The sequence below is a fragment of the Staurois parvus genome, unplaced genomic scaffold (assembly GCF_062004578.1).
Source record: "Staurois parvus isolate SC_StPar_1 unplaced genomic scaffold, SC_StPar_1.0 ptg000018l, whole genome shotgun sequence".
Classification (NCBI taxonomy): Eukaryota; Metazoa; Chordata; class Amphibia; order Anura; family Ranidae; genus Staurois; species Staurois parvus.
In genome coordinates, this window is record NW_028317814.1 from 22,417,112 (window position 1) to 22,430,421 (window position 13,310).

The 13,310-nt window shown below is 40.5% G+C and overlaps 1 protein-coding gene across 2 annotated transcripts in view; it reads right to left on the reverse strand.

Moving 5' to 3' along the window:
• NTN3 (netrin 3) overlaps positions 1-13,310 on the reverse strand; it is a 184,920-nt gene that overhangs the window by 147,228 nt on the left and 24,382 nt on the right. Inside the window, exon 2 of one of the 2 annotated variants that reach the window (XM_089683022.1) lies at positions 3,381-3,484. The exons of the other annotated variant lie outside the window; for it this stretch is intronic. The gene's annotated coding sequence lies outside the window, so the exon portion shown is untranslated. The remainder of the gene's footprint in view (positions 1-3,380; positions 3,485-13,310) is intronic. 2 annotated transcript variants of the gene reach the window in all.

Below are 13,310 nucleotides of genomic sequence, written 5' to 3' on the forward strand. Positions count from 1 at the left end.
AAAAAAACAGAATGAAAGCTTTGCAGCTCGTTCCCTTGAATTCTTTCTGATACAGACCACCATTTAAAAAAATATAAGTAAGTGCACAGGCACCGTAAACTTAGGTTTCATTGCTGCAGTAAAGCCCCAGAAATCCCTGTTTCTCGGTGTGTGATACAAAGGCCGCAGAGTAAAGCCACAGTTCCCATTGTGGCTTCTGCTGTCTTGGCTAATTCCAGCTGCACCAGAAATGGAACCAACGCTTGTATGTGCAGCTCATTCATGTGTTCACCTTGTGTGGGCATGTGTTAGTCTGCCCTTTCCCAGGGATATTTGCGTTTTGCAGCCCCTGCTTCTAAGAACACCCAAATTAAACTGCATGTGGGGTCAGTAAGGCAAACGTGTGAATGGAACCAGCAATAACTAAGAGTTAGGATTACTTAAAGTAGATGTAAACCCGCTTAGTTTGCTAAAGGACTGTGCACCATAAACAACTGTCATTGTCATCTTTTGTTTTGCATTTCAGTGCTGCTGATCTCCTGTAGCCCCTTTCAGTGACTTTCTGTCTACATGCAAGTTCCAAGTTCGACTGCACATCAAAGCTCTAGACGGCCTATTGGTAATCTTATGTCTATAGAATGTACTGTATGTTGACAAGGTTGCTTGTAGTCTCCATCAGGGGTATATGTAACAGTGACAACACAGAAGAGCATTTGGGTAACAGGGATAGAGTGTTGTCACTCCATAACAGGAAGTGCCTGAACACAGACCTGCATAGCAGGATCTCCAGATATCACTTATAGGTCTTTATGGAAACTGGAGATGGGCTTTAAACACATTGCAAAAAAAATTGCAGTGACTGTTTGGGTTGGGGCTTATTGTATCTTCAGGATGGAAAAACATGAATAGTTTTTTAATAATTTTCCCATAATATCCATAATTACCAACATTTCAATAAAGTTTCCAGGGACACATAGCGCTTGGCAGGTGCTCCTGCGCACGTCATATGTGGGACTATAGTATTTTGTTTGGCATGCTTCTCTCTTTAATAAACTCCGAGTTGACTAGCACAAAGGACGAGAATCAATGAAGCATAAAATGGAAACAGCTACTGTGCGTGTCATCGTTTCCAGACCAAAAAAAAAAACCCAGCAGTAAATTTGGAATTGTCCTTGTTAATTAGGGAAAGTTGGCCGTTGTTTCTATTTTTCCCTTCGTCTCGGCAAATTTGCACCAAGTGAAACCTAGTTGCTCCCTAGTGAAACTTTTCCCAATGTCACCTATGGGATTCTCTTATAATATTGCCGTTGGGGGCTGTTGAGATGAATTGGTACAGTGTTTTCTGCTTGAGCCAACCAGATACCTGCAACTTAGGCATCATTGCGTATAGGAGCTTCATTTTTGGGACCTCAATTTTTTATTTTTGCAAATGATTGGGTATTACTGGAGAACATTAAGTTCATTGAACTTGAGCACTCAGTAAATCACCATCTTATGGCTTCGGAGAGCTGGAATTAATAGAGCAAACCCGAAGCTCTGAGTGTGTCTGCTATAGATGGAATGATGTAAGATGTTTTGTATGTTCCTCCAGTAAGTGGATAATAAGATCTCCAGCCTTCCAGGCTTATGGAATCTAAAGTAATTTGTTTACAGGTAGATTTTCATCAGCATTGGCTAACGGCTTCGAGGAGACGGGTATGGGATGTCGGGGAAAAGTGACGGTAATTGTGAAATTAGTTTGTGACTTCGGACCATATTAAGATGAAAGAGAATTCCAGTAGAGGAAAATTGGCTAAATTACAGTGTTACAAAGTATCTGTTTACTTTATCCTGTCATAATAACTGTGTCACCAAAATAAATATTATGGAAGATTTTTTTATTTTTTAATGAAAAACAGCTGGCGGTAAAACAATCCACATTTCTATTAACACAGGGGGCCTCGTGTATCGGTGTCTGAATTAAGGTAACAAATCCAAATCAGTTATGGATGACAGTTGTAGAAAAAAAGTTTAAATAAGTTTGTTTGCCTGGGATACCACGGGCAGTTTTCATTTCAGATACTGGGAGATCAGAGCCAGTGTCAGTAGTGTAGAAATAACTGTCCGTTTTAATTTGATGACAGCTGCTGGGTCCACTTTCACACAGGGGCCCTTCGTTCCGTCTAGACAAGCCTTTCTAAACCTTTTCAACACAGAGGAACCCTTGAATAAACTTTCCGGTCTCAGGAAACCCCTGCTAAAAATGACTATATCTACAACTCATGATACATTAGTGTGATGGTCAGTGAGAAGAATGCTCCTTACACTTGAGGTCATTGGGAAGAATTACCCCCTTACAGATAGCTAAAAAGATCAGATCATGGTGTCAGTGGGAACTTATCTGAGTGGCACCAATTGCTCATTGCTCAAGGAACCCCTAGCAAACTATAGAGGAACCCCAGGATTCCATGAAACCCTGGTCTAGACTGATCCCTTGCTGAGTAGGATAAGAACGGAAATGGAAACATGGTCACATAGAAGACATTTGTGTCCATTCTGATTTTTCCTACATCTTCTGGTGGAGGAAAAAGGGATCCATATAATCCCCTTTGAAGGCAGAAGTGCATCAGTAAGTGAGAAGAATGCTCCTTACACTTGAGGTCATTGGGAAGAATTACCACCTTACAGATAGCTAAAAAGATCAGATCATGGAGTCAGTGGGAACTTATCTAAGTGGCACAAATTGCTCATTGTTCAAGGAACCCCTAGCAAACTATGGAGGAACCCCTAGGGTTCCATGAAACCCTGGTCTAGACTGATCCCTTGCTGAGTAGGATAAGAACGGAAATGGAAACATGGTCACATAGAAGACATTTGTGTCCATTCTGATTTTTCCTACATCTTCTGGTGGAGGAAAAAGGGACCCATATAATCCCCTTTGAAGGCAGAAGTGCATCCTCCTATACCTGCCCACATCCACTCAGGTCAGTAAAACCTGGACACAATTTTTTTCTGTTTGGTCTGACAAACCTAAACAGACCTCAGTATGGGCTGACAAATGTGGAGGTACATCTGCCTACATCCAGCCACCCCTAGGAATAGATTGTAGTACATTTGGATCCATGTAATCACAGGTCAAAAACAGACTGATGGACCACCCATGTTAAAGGATTCTGAAAGTCAACAAAGTACCACCACCTCCATTGCCTATTTCTCTGATCTTTGCCTTGTGAAAAGCTACACCTGCCTAAACAACCTTTACATTTGACATTTTTGGGAGGGTCAGATGCCTGTACCCTGTGCTGTGTGCTGTGATTTCTTCTACTGGCTCTTATATCATCACTATATCCTGAAATGACATGTGGGTCGGAGGGAGAAACCAAATGTACCCTGTACGGTGTGCTGTGGGTACTTCTACTGACCTTTATATCATCACTGTGTCCTGAAATGATATAGGGGTCATAGGGAGGAACAACTGAGCATAGAAGATTATTCGGCATCCGACACACATGTGAAGAGGTGGCATCTGCAAGAGAATGAAGATTAAAGTACCAGGTAGCAGGATAGGTGAGTATAAAGCCTCTTCTTTTGTAAGTTGACTTGAGTTCAAAATGTACAGACTTCTTATGCTACAAAAAACATTTAGAAATGTTAATTGCACCTAAGTAGTACCCAGAAAAAATGTACTCTTTATCCTAAATGTAGGAGAAAGGTGAGTGTGCTTAGCAGTATATCTGCAGAGTAAGATTTAAGGCATGGCTGCCACTTGCTGCTAGTCTCATGAGATTTAGAGAGAGATTTGGTGTGGTTGCTACTGTACGGATCAATGTTCTCCTTGCTGGAGGCTCTTACATGAGGAAGCAAAACTCTGCCTCTACCAAGATGGCTACCTCCATACAGTGAACAAAGCATGGTAATAGGGAAAGAACAGCTGCAAGGTGGCCTCAGACAATACCGATGACCAATCCTTTGCACACTGCCTACCTTCTATGGGCACAACTTCTAGAGTTTAGTTCCTCTTCAATTAAGTGAAAGGGTCCTCTGCCCAGAACATGTTCAGGAATTTGAAGGAGTCTGGAGCAATGCCTGGTGCAAACACTGAACCAGCCCCAGACAAGCCAGGCAGTGTAAGGAACTCATTCTTTGGCAAGGAGCTAGCACTTCTATCTTTTCTATTTTGATGTAGAGGACAATATGGGAGTTCTGTTTTTAAAGAGGACCTGTCAATTCTTTCTCATTTTTTTAAAATAAACATGTCTTGCCTTGATGTGGCACACTCATAATTGTCTTGCAGAAATGCCATGGCTGCCCTAAGCTGCGCAGTGGGAGCAGGCATGGTGAGGTGACAACTCCACCACTACATTGCAAAGCAGTGGGTGAGCTTTGTCACCCTAAAGGGCCATCAATTAATTTGTTTTTTAATAACACTATGAAAAAAAATCAAAGCACTAACAGGATGTAACTTATGAATATATAGACCCTTTAAGGATATAGACACAGTGCAGAAGCTCAAACAACAATGGCTACATCTCCAACGTGAACAAGCATATTGTACCAAAACACAATACTAAGATCGTTGGTTCGAATCCCAAACACTACCTTCACATAGTTTGCATGTTCTTCCTGTGCCTGTGTGGGTTTCTTCTGGGTACTCTGGTTTCCTCCCACACTCCAAAGACATGCTGGTAGGTTATTTGGCTCCTGTCTAAATTGGCTCTAGTATGTGTATGTATGAATGTATTGTAAGTTGTAAGTTAGGGATCTTAGATTGTAAGCTCCTTGAAGGCAGAGACTGATGTGAATGTACAATAAATATGTAAAGGGCTGTGTAAATTGGCTGCACTATATATTGTAAATATCTGTAATTAAGAATGAAGAAAAAAAAGTTATATATATATATATATATATATATATATATACACAGTGGGGAAAATAATTATTTGCAGATTTTTGTAAATTTGCCCACTTACAAACAAATGAAGGGTCTATATTTTTATCATAGGTGTATTTTTAATGATAAAGACAGAATATCAACCAAAAATCCAGAAAAAAAACACATAATACACATGTTATAAATTAAGTTGCAGTTCAATGAGTGAAATAAGAAACTGATCCCCTACCAACCAACAATTCTGGCTCCACAGACTGGCTATGTGCTCATGTGGTACACAGATTAGTCCTGTCAATTTAGGAAGGTGCACTTAATGACAACTCGTTATGTGTATAAAATACACCTGTCCACAGAATCTCTTTCCTTGGCACCACCATGAGCAAGACCAAAGAGCTGTCAAAGGATGTCAGGGACAAGATTGTAGACCTGCACAAGGCTGGAATGGGCTACAAGACCATCAGTAAAAGGCTTGGTGAGAAGGAGACAACTGTTGGAGCGATTATTCGCAAATGGAAGAAATACAAAATAACCATCAACCGCCCTCGGTCTGGATCTCCATGCAAGATTTCGCTTCATGAGGTAAGGATGATCATGAGAAAAGTGAGGGATCAGCCCAGAACTTCACGGGAGGTGCTTGTAAATGATCTCAAGGTATTTGGGACCACAGTCATCAAACAAACCATTGGTAACACAATAATACGCTAAGGATTGAAATCCTGCAGTGCCCACAAGGTCCCCCTCCTCAAGAAGGCACATGCACAGGCCTGTCTGAAGTTTGCCTATGAACATCTAAGTGATTCAAAGAAGGATTGGGACAAAGTGTTGTGATCAGATGAGACCAAAATTGAGCTCTTTGGCATTAACTCAACTTGCCGTGTTTGGAGGAAAAAAAATGCTAACTATGACCGTAAGAACACCACGTTGCTCTGCTAAAGGTACAGGCTGACTTTGCCACATTGAAGGGCCAATGGATGGGGCCATGTATTGTAAAATCTTGGATGAGAACCTACTTCCCGCAGCCAGAACACTGAAGATGGGTCGTGGATGGGTCTACCAGCATGACAATGACCCAAAACATACGCCAAGGCTATGGAGGTCATGGAGTGGCCTAGCCAGTCTCCAGACTTTAATCCTATACAAAATGTATAGAGGGAGCTGAAACTTCGTGTTGCCAAGCAACAGTCAAGAAACCTTAGGGATTTAGAGATGGGCAGCACAGTGGCTAAATGGTTAGCACTTCCACCTGGCAGTACTAGGGTCATCAGTTTGAATCCCAACCACGGCACCACCTGCCTGGAGTTTGCATGTTCTCCCTGTGCCTGTGTGGGTTTCCTCAAGTTATTCTGGTTTTCTCCCACACTCCAAAGACATGCTGGTAGGTTAATTGGATCCTGTCTAAATTAGCCCTAGTATGTGTATGTATGAATGTGAGTTAGGGACCTCAGATTGTACACCCCTTGAGTGTTAGGGACTGATGTGAATGTACAATATATATGTAAAGCGCTGCGTAAATTGCCGTGGCTATATAAGTACCTGAAATATATAAATATAATCTGTAAAGAAGAGTGGTCCAAAATCCCTCTGGAGATGTGTGCAAACCTGGTAACCAACTACAAGAAACATCTTACCTCTGTGCTTGCCAACAAGGGTTTCTCCACCAAGTACTAAGTCATGTTTTGCTTAGGGATCAAATACTTATTTTACTTACTGAACTGCAACTCAATGTATAACATTTGTATCATGTATTTTTTCTGGATTTTTGGTTGATAGTCTGTCTCTATCATTTAAAATACATCTATGACAAAAATGATATTATAGACCATTCATTTCTTTGTAAGCGGGCAAATTTATAAAATCTGCAGGGGAGAAAATTATTATTTTCTCATATATATATATATATATATATATATATATATATATATATATATATATATATTTTTTTTTTTTTTTTTTTACACACACACACATATATATGTATATATATAGTTATTTATATATATTTATATATATATATATATATTTATATGTATTTATATATATATATATATATATATATATATATATATATAAAATATATTGATTATAAGTACATTTTTGCAGGCACTTAAATGTTGCTTCTTGATTTGTACTATATAGTGATATACTATATCTTTATTATAACACAGTTGTGAAAATAGCATAATTTTCCGACTGATCGATGACTTATTGTTTTCTTAAAGGTCTAGATGTCAGGATCCTGACCTCGCAAGAGCAAGCATGGCTTAATAAATGGAAGGGCAGCAGCTCTCTCTCTTCAGTCATCGACCTAAAGGAGACATTCCAGCACACTCAGGTAAGCTGCTGACTCCTTCATGAGACCCCAGCAGGTCACTGCTATATGACCTAAAGCTGGGGCCTGCCTAAGCCAAATTGTGCAGCATGTCTGGTACCATGGGCATTATTTCCCTATTGTTTCACCTGATCATTGGGTAGCATGGGGTGTTTTTGAGCACGTTTCCTTTTGAGCACTAAAAAATGTTGTGGTGCAGGCTGAGGCAGAAAGAAATAGAAAGGAGAGTAAAAAGCAAAAATAAAAATGACAGAGGAGGCCTAAAAATGACAGTTGATAAATAATGAGAGGGGAAGGTCAGGACAGTCGGTGAACATGAAATAGGATATTAGTAAAACAGTAAAAAATAAAAAAGTAAACATATAAGAATGTACCACACCACAAACACTATAGGCTGTATTTATAAAATATTTACGGAGCTATTTGTCCTGTGAAACTGCATGTTGTGTGCAAATGGGGGCAAAATTGAATGTTACTAGGCTATTTTCTCCCCAGATTAGTCATTCACAAAAATAGCACGAATCAGGAAAATACTGCAATATGACCACTAGATGGCTGATCATGGGAAATAAACAGTATGTAGAGAAAATAGCCTGATAGCAATCAATTTTGCTGGCATTTGCACAGAACAAATGTACACAAAGTTTTGCAGGACAAAAAGCTCTGCATTTCTTTCTTTTTTATTTCCTTTTTTTTCTTTATACCCCCATGCGTGTAAAATAAATGGACAAAAAGGCCCTAATTACATAAAGACAAATGTTTAAAAATTTCTGACTAATAAAAGCTTTACTTCCAGCAGGATAGATGTGCACATCATATTCTATATAGATTAACAATGTTTGGGATCAACCCTGCAAACTCATAGAAATTCATCATAAATAACAAATAATTTATTTATGTCTTCTGCTGTCACCTTCCGCAACATCCCTTTCAAAGCTCATTGATATGATCGTAAGCAGTTACCTGAAATTCTGTTGTGACAGAACATCTCCCTAACATCAAAGGAACAAGTCAAAGTTCACTTTGAAATGAAAAATCAACTTTTCTTTCATCTCTAATATTCATTTTATTTTTGTACACTGCCACCTTGAATCTATTGCTTATTTAATTATTAATTCTTAAAGGGTAACTCCACTTTAGTGGAAAAAAAAATAACAAAAAAAATATAGCATATACAATTGGGACACAAACCATATTGTAATTTATTGTTATTAAAAAATAATTTTCCATTTCAATTCTGCAATACTGTCAGTTTTCTTTAAAATTCAATGCAATATGGCAACCTGGAGGAGTTCTGTACACAGTTGGTGTACAGAACACCTTCAGAATTGTTCTTTTCTGTCTCACTGATTTTCTCAGTATGCTGCACAAATCAAATTTTAGGAAACATCTGTAACAGAAATGTCAATTTTGGTGAAATACTCCCCAAGGGTTATTTACTTGTAAAGGGATGATGACACGGCAGCCTTTCTCATCAGAACACTGAGAGTACCCATATGGAAGAAAAATATATATGAAATATATTTTAAAAATATTCTTCCCAAATATATTGACACATATTTGAAATACTACAATTTTGGCCATATTCAATATATTTCAATAAATATATATATATATATTTATATACACTGTATGTTAAAATGTGTTTTTATTACACAATATATGAAAAATATTTTTACAAATAAAATTCAAATATACTGTATGTCTTTCATACAAATCTACATTTTTGGAATGCATTACAAATATATGTAAAAATATATGTTAAAATGACTTTTTTATATGTTAAAAAAAATCTGAAGAATACATGAAAAATATATATATTTTTAAAAATATTTATCATATATTTTGTAATATATAAAAAATGCATTTCAACGTGCAGTATATATATATATATATATATATATATATATATATATATTTATTTATTGAAATATATTGAATATGGGCAAAATTGTAGTATTTTAAATATATGTCAATATATTTAGGAAGAATATTTTCAAAATATATTTCAAATATATTTTTTTTCCATGTGGGTACACCAGGCGATTATAATGAACCAGACCCTTTCTTTCAGAATCAGTCTGCAAAGGACCTGGTGAAGCATACATAGAGCAAACATCAGGGCAAAGGACAAGGTAGGAATCTGCTACAAAGTTTGTTAAAATGCTTGCAATGTACATCGAACATCCAATGATGTTTTTTTTCTCAACAAAAAGGAAGTTAATCTTTAAAGTCTAATTCCAAACTCAAGATCCACTGCTTCTTCTAGCTCTCCACCCTTTGGAGTACCTCTGTACCCTTTCAATAAATCTGTATACATCATTTTGGTGTTGTTGTTCTGGTTACATGACGTTACAGGTCCCCTTCACTTTTTTTGTCCTCTGGTGGTGGGGAGATCCTAAGTGCTGCAGAGTGGCACCAAGTCATTATGTAGTGCTGCTCTCTGCAGCACTCTACTGTGAATCCAGGAAGGGGTCAGGTCCTTAATGCCTAGGGCCCATAGGCAGGGCTGCCTTGAGAAATCACCAGGCCCTGTACAGCCTACCTGACAGGTCACACCGCTCACCCCCCTCTGATAATATAAAATCATATCTTTGCTAAAATGTAGCAGGTGCGATGCTATCCCACATGGAAGAAAAATATATTTGAAATATATTTTAAAAATATTCTTCCCAAATATATTGCCATATATTTGAAATACTACAATTTTGAACATATTTAATATAATTCAAAATATATTTCAATAAATGCAGTATGTATGTATGTATGTATGTATGTATGTATATATATTGCATGTTGAAATGCGTTATTACAAAATATAGAAAAATATTTTTTAAAATACATTTCAAATATACTGTATGTCTGTAAAAATACAAATCTACATTTTTTAAATGCATTTACAAATATATGTAAACATATATGTTAAAATGACTTTTTTATATGTTAAAAAAAATCTGAAGAATATATTTAAAAAAATATATTTTTAAAAATATGGATAACCATGGCAGGAATTATACCCCACATCAGCAAAGACTCATTCAAGTGATTAGCACTGCTCTGCAAGCACGTTCAATGTTCGCATGCGGGGTTAATTGATTGCCTGTCAAACGCTCTCTGCAGAGTAATCCAAATGCTGACTGCTTTTCAGAGAGCAAAGCACATTTGAACAAGTCCTTGATTTTTACATTTGTTTTTTATAACTTTAAAAAATCTTTTTTTTGCATTTTTTAGAATGTTATTTTTTTGTATATTTTTTTAGCTACCCTGTTTAGGGGCTTTGGCGAAATATTAGGGGTATAAGCAGGCCCCTGATGTTTCACATTTGAGACAGGGAAAGGGACTGATGACATTTCTCATTTCTTTTCTCTGCAGAGATGAATGAATAGGAAGTGCTCTGAGGCTTCCTGTTCATTCACAAACTGAAGCATAGTAAACACATTTCACTATGCTTCGGTGATGAATAGACACAGTAGCAATTGGTAGCAATCACTTCCTGTGTTCATTTAGGAAAGGAAGGGGATGGTAAGTAGGACCGATTTAAGTGTCGTCCCCCCTGCTCTCCATACTGAAACTGTCCCCCTGTGTGCCTGCAGCACCTGCAATTGAAAGAGGAGAGGAGGGAAGCTGGCAACGCTGCTGGGGATACAGCGGGGTCCAACAGCAGGTGGAAGGGGGTACAGATTTAAGAACCGACACCACCCCAGCTCAGCGAATACCAATAGTTGATTGAAAAATCCACCCACAGAAAGAAATTCAGTCAATTCAGCAGCAACTGTCCAAGATCCGGGTACAGTCAGCTTTAGAAAGTACTGAAGCCAGGGAACTAGCATTTTCAGACGTTATTCATTTCCGTCTCTATACCACCTTAGTACAGAATTCCTCCAATAATAAAACAGTGCACCGCTCACGGCACAGGCATATCACGGGAATTGGGTTTGCGTCTGTGCATGGTGCGTTGAAGTATATTTAAAGCCAAATTTTTTTTTTCCAATTGTGGACAGAGTAGTAAATCAGGGCTCAACAAATCCCAGGAGCCAGATCGCCATGGCGACAAGAAATTGCATCCTGGGTATTTGTCAGCCCATTCACTGACAGGTATCCATGCTCCCCGAACAACTCCGCTCTCTCCTCGCAGATCAGGCCGCTCAGCTTTGCTTTCACTTCCCCCGGGCTGGCTGTGCCCACTACCAGCACTTGCACTCCATCAACCTCACTCTGAAACAGCCCCATCTTCTCCATACACTCCCCCATTTCCCCTAGGGACAGGGACCTCATCTCCAGACTTTGCAGGCTGGCAGAGCTGACACCACTTTCCCTATAGTGCCAGGATAAGGGGGGGGGGGCAGTAAAATCCAAATCCTCAGCCCAGCAATACAAGCACTGGGTGGCTTGATACCCAGGAAAGGGGGTGTTTGGGTTCAGCATTACCAGTGTGGGGTAGCTGGAGTGGAGGGGGGGTGTAGTACCAGTGTGGGTTGCTCTGAGGAAGGCAGTTTGACTCCCAAAACGCGTTAGCACTTTTCACCCAAGGACCTCCGCTGTCCACAATTCTCAGCTTTGGCTCATTGTCTCTGTTTTTATGACCTTTTGGTTTGTGAGTATGAATTTGTGATTTTACAATAAATTTCCTATATATCACGGTAATGCAGGAGGAGAGCACGCCCTGTTTTATTCTTTTTTACCAGTGTGGGTTGCCATGGATTGGGGAGAGGGGTAGAGGGTGGTTTAGTAGTGCGGGGTGGCTGGAGGATGAGGTGGGGGGTACAGCAATACAAGGGTGGGGTAGCTGGAGGATGGGGGGGCACAGCAGTACCAGGGTGGGGTGGCTGGAGGATGAGGTGGGGGGTACAGCAATACAAAGGTGGGGTAGCTGGAGGATGAGGGGGGCACAGCAGTACCAGGGTGGGGTGGCTCGAGGATGACGTGGGGGGTACAGCAATACAAGGGTGGGGTAGCTGGAGGATGAGGGGGGGGGGGCACAGCAGTACCAGGGTGGGGTATCTGGAGGATGAGTGGGGGCACAGCAGTATCAGGTTGGGGTGGCTGGAAGATGAGGGGGGGCACAGCAGTACCAGGGTGCGGTGCTTGGAGGATGAGCTGGGAGGTACAGCAATACAAAGGTGGGATAGCTGGAGGATGAGGGGGGGCACAGCAGTACCAGAGTAGCTGTAGGATGAGAAGGGGGGTACAGCAATACAAGGGTGGGGTAGCTGGAGGATGAGGGGGGGTACAGAAATACAAGGGTGAGGTAGCTGAAGGATGAGGTGGGGGGTTCAGCAGTACCAGGGTAGAGTAGCTGAAGGATGAGGTGGGGGGCACAGCAGTACCAGGGTGGGGTAGCTGAATGATGAGGTGAGGAGTACAGCAGTACCAGGGTGGAGTAGCTGAAGGATGAGGTGGGGGGCACAGCAGTACCAGGGTGGGGTAGCTGAAGGATGAGGTGGGGGGCACAGCAATACCAGGGTGGGGTGGCTGGAGGATGAGGTGAGGAGTACAGCAGTACCAGGGTAGGGTAACTGAAGGATGACGTGGGGGGTACAGCAGTACCAGGGTGGGGTAGCTGAAGGATGAGGTGGGGGGCACAGCAGTACCAGGGTGGGGTGGCTGGAGGATGAGGTGAGGAGTACAGCAGTACCAGGGTGGGGTAACTGAAGGATGACGTGGGGGGTACAGCAGTACCAGGGTGGGGTAGCTGGAAGACGGGGGGGGGGGGGTGCCAAAATGCATCTTCGCCACTGTAGACAAAAATCTTTGCATCAGTTCTAGGAACAGGCGACATGACAAAACTGGCTCCTAGATTCAAAACAAATCTGTAGTAAATGGTAAAAAAAAAAAGTCCTGTCAGTTTTTATTACTATCAGTGTCCCATCGGGGAGATTTCCCTCCACTTCCTGTCCCATAGACTCAGCAGGATATGAGAGGAAATCTCTCCAAAGGAAAGGAATTCCTCGTTAGAAAACTTTTTGTTTTTGGATTTTTGGATTTTCTTTCACCTTCTGTCCTGATGACCAGTGTGGGTTGTCATGGATTGGGGGGAGGGGTAGATGATGTATAGAGGGGGTAAATCTCCCTAGCGGGGGCACAGGTCTCAATAGAATCCTGACTGGGGTTCTAACTCTTTTTTACTATATC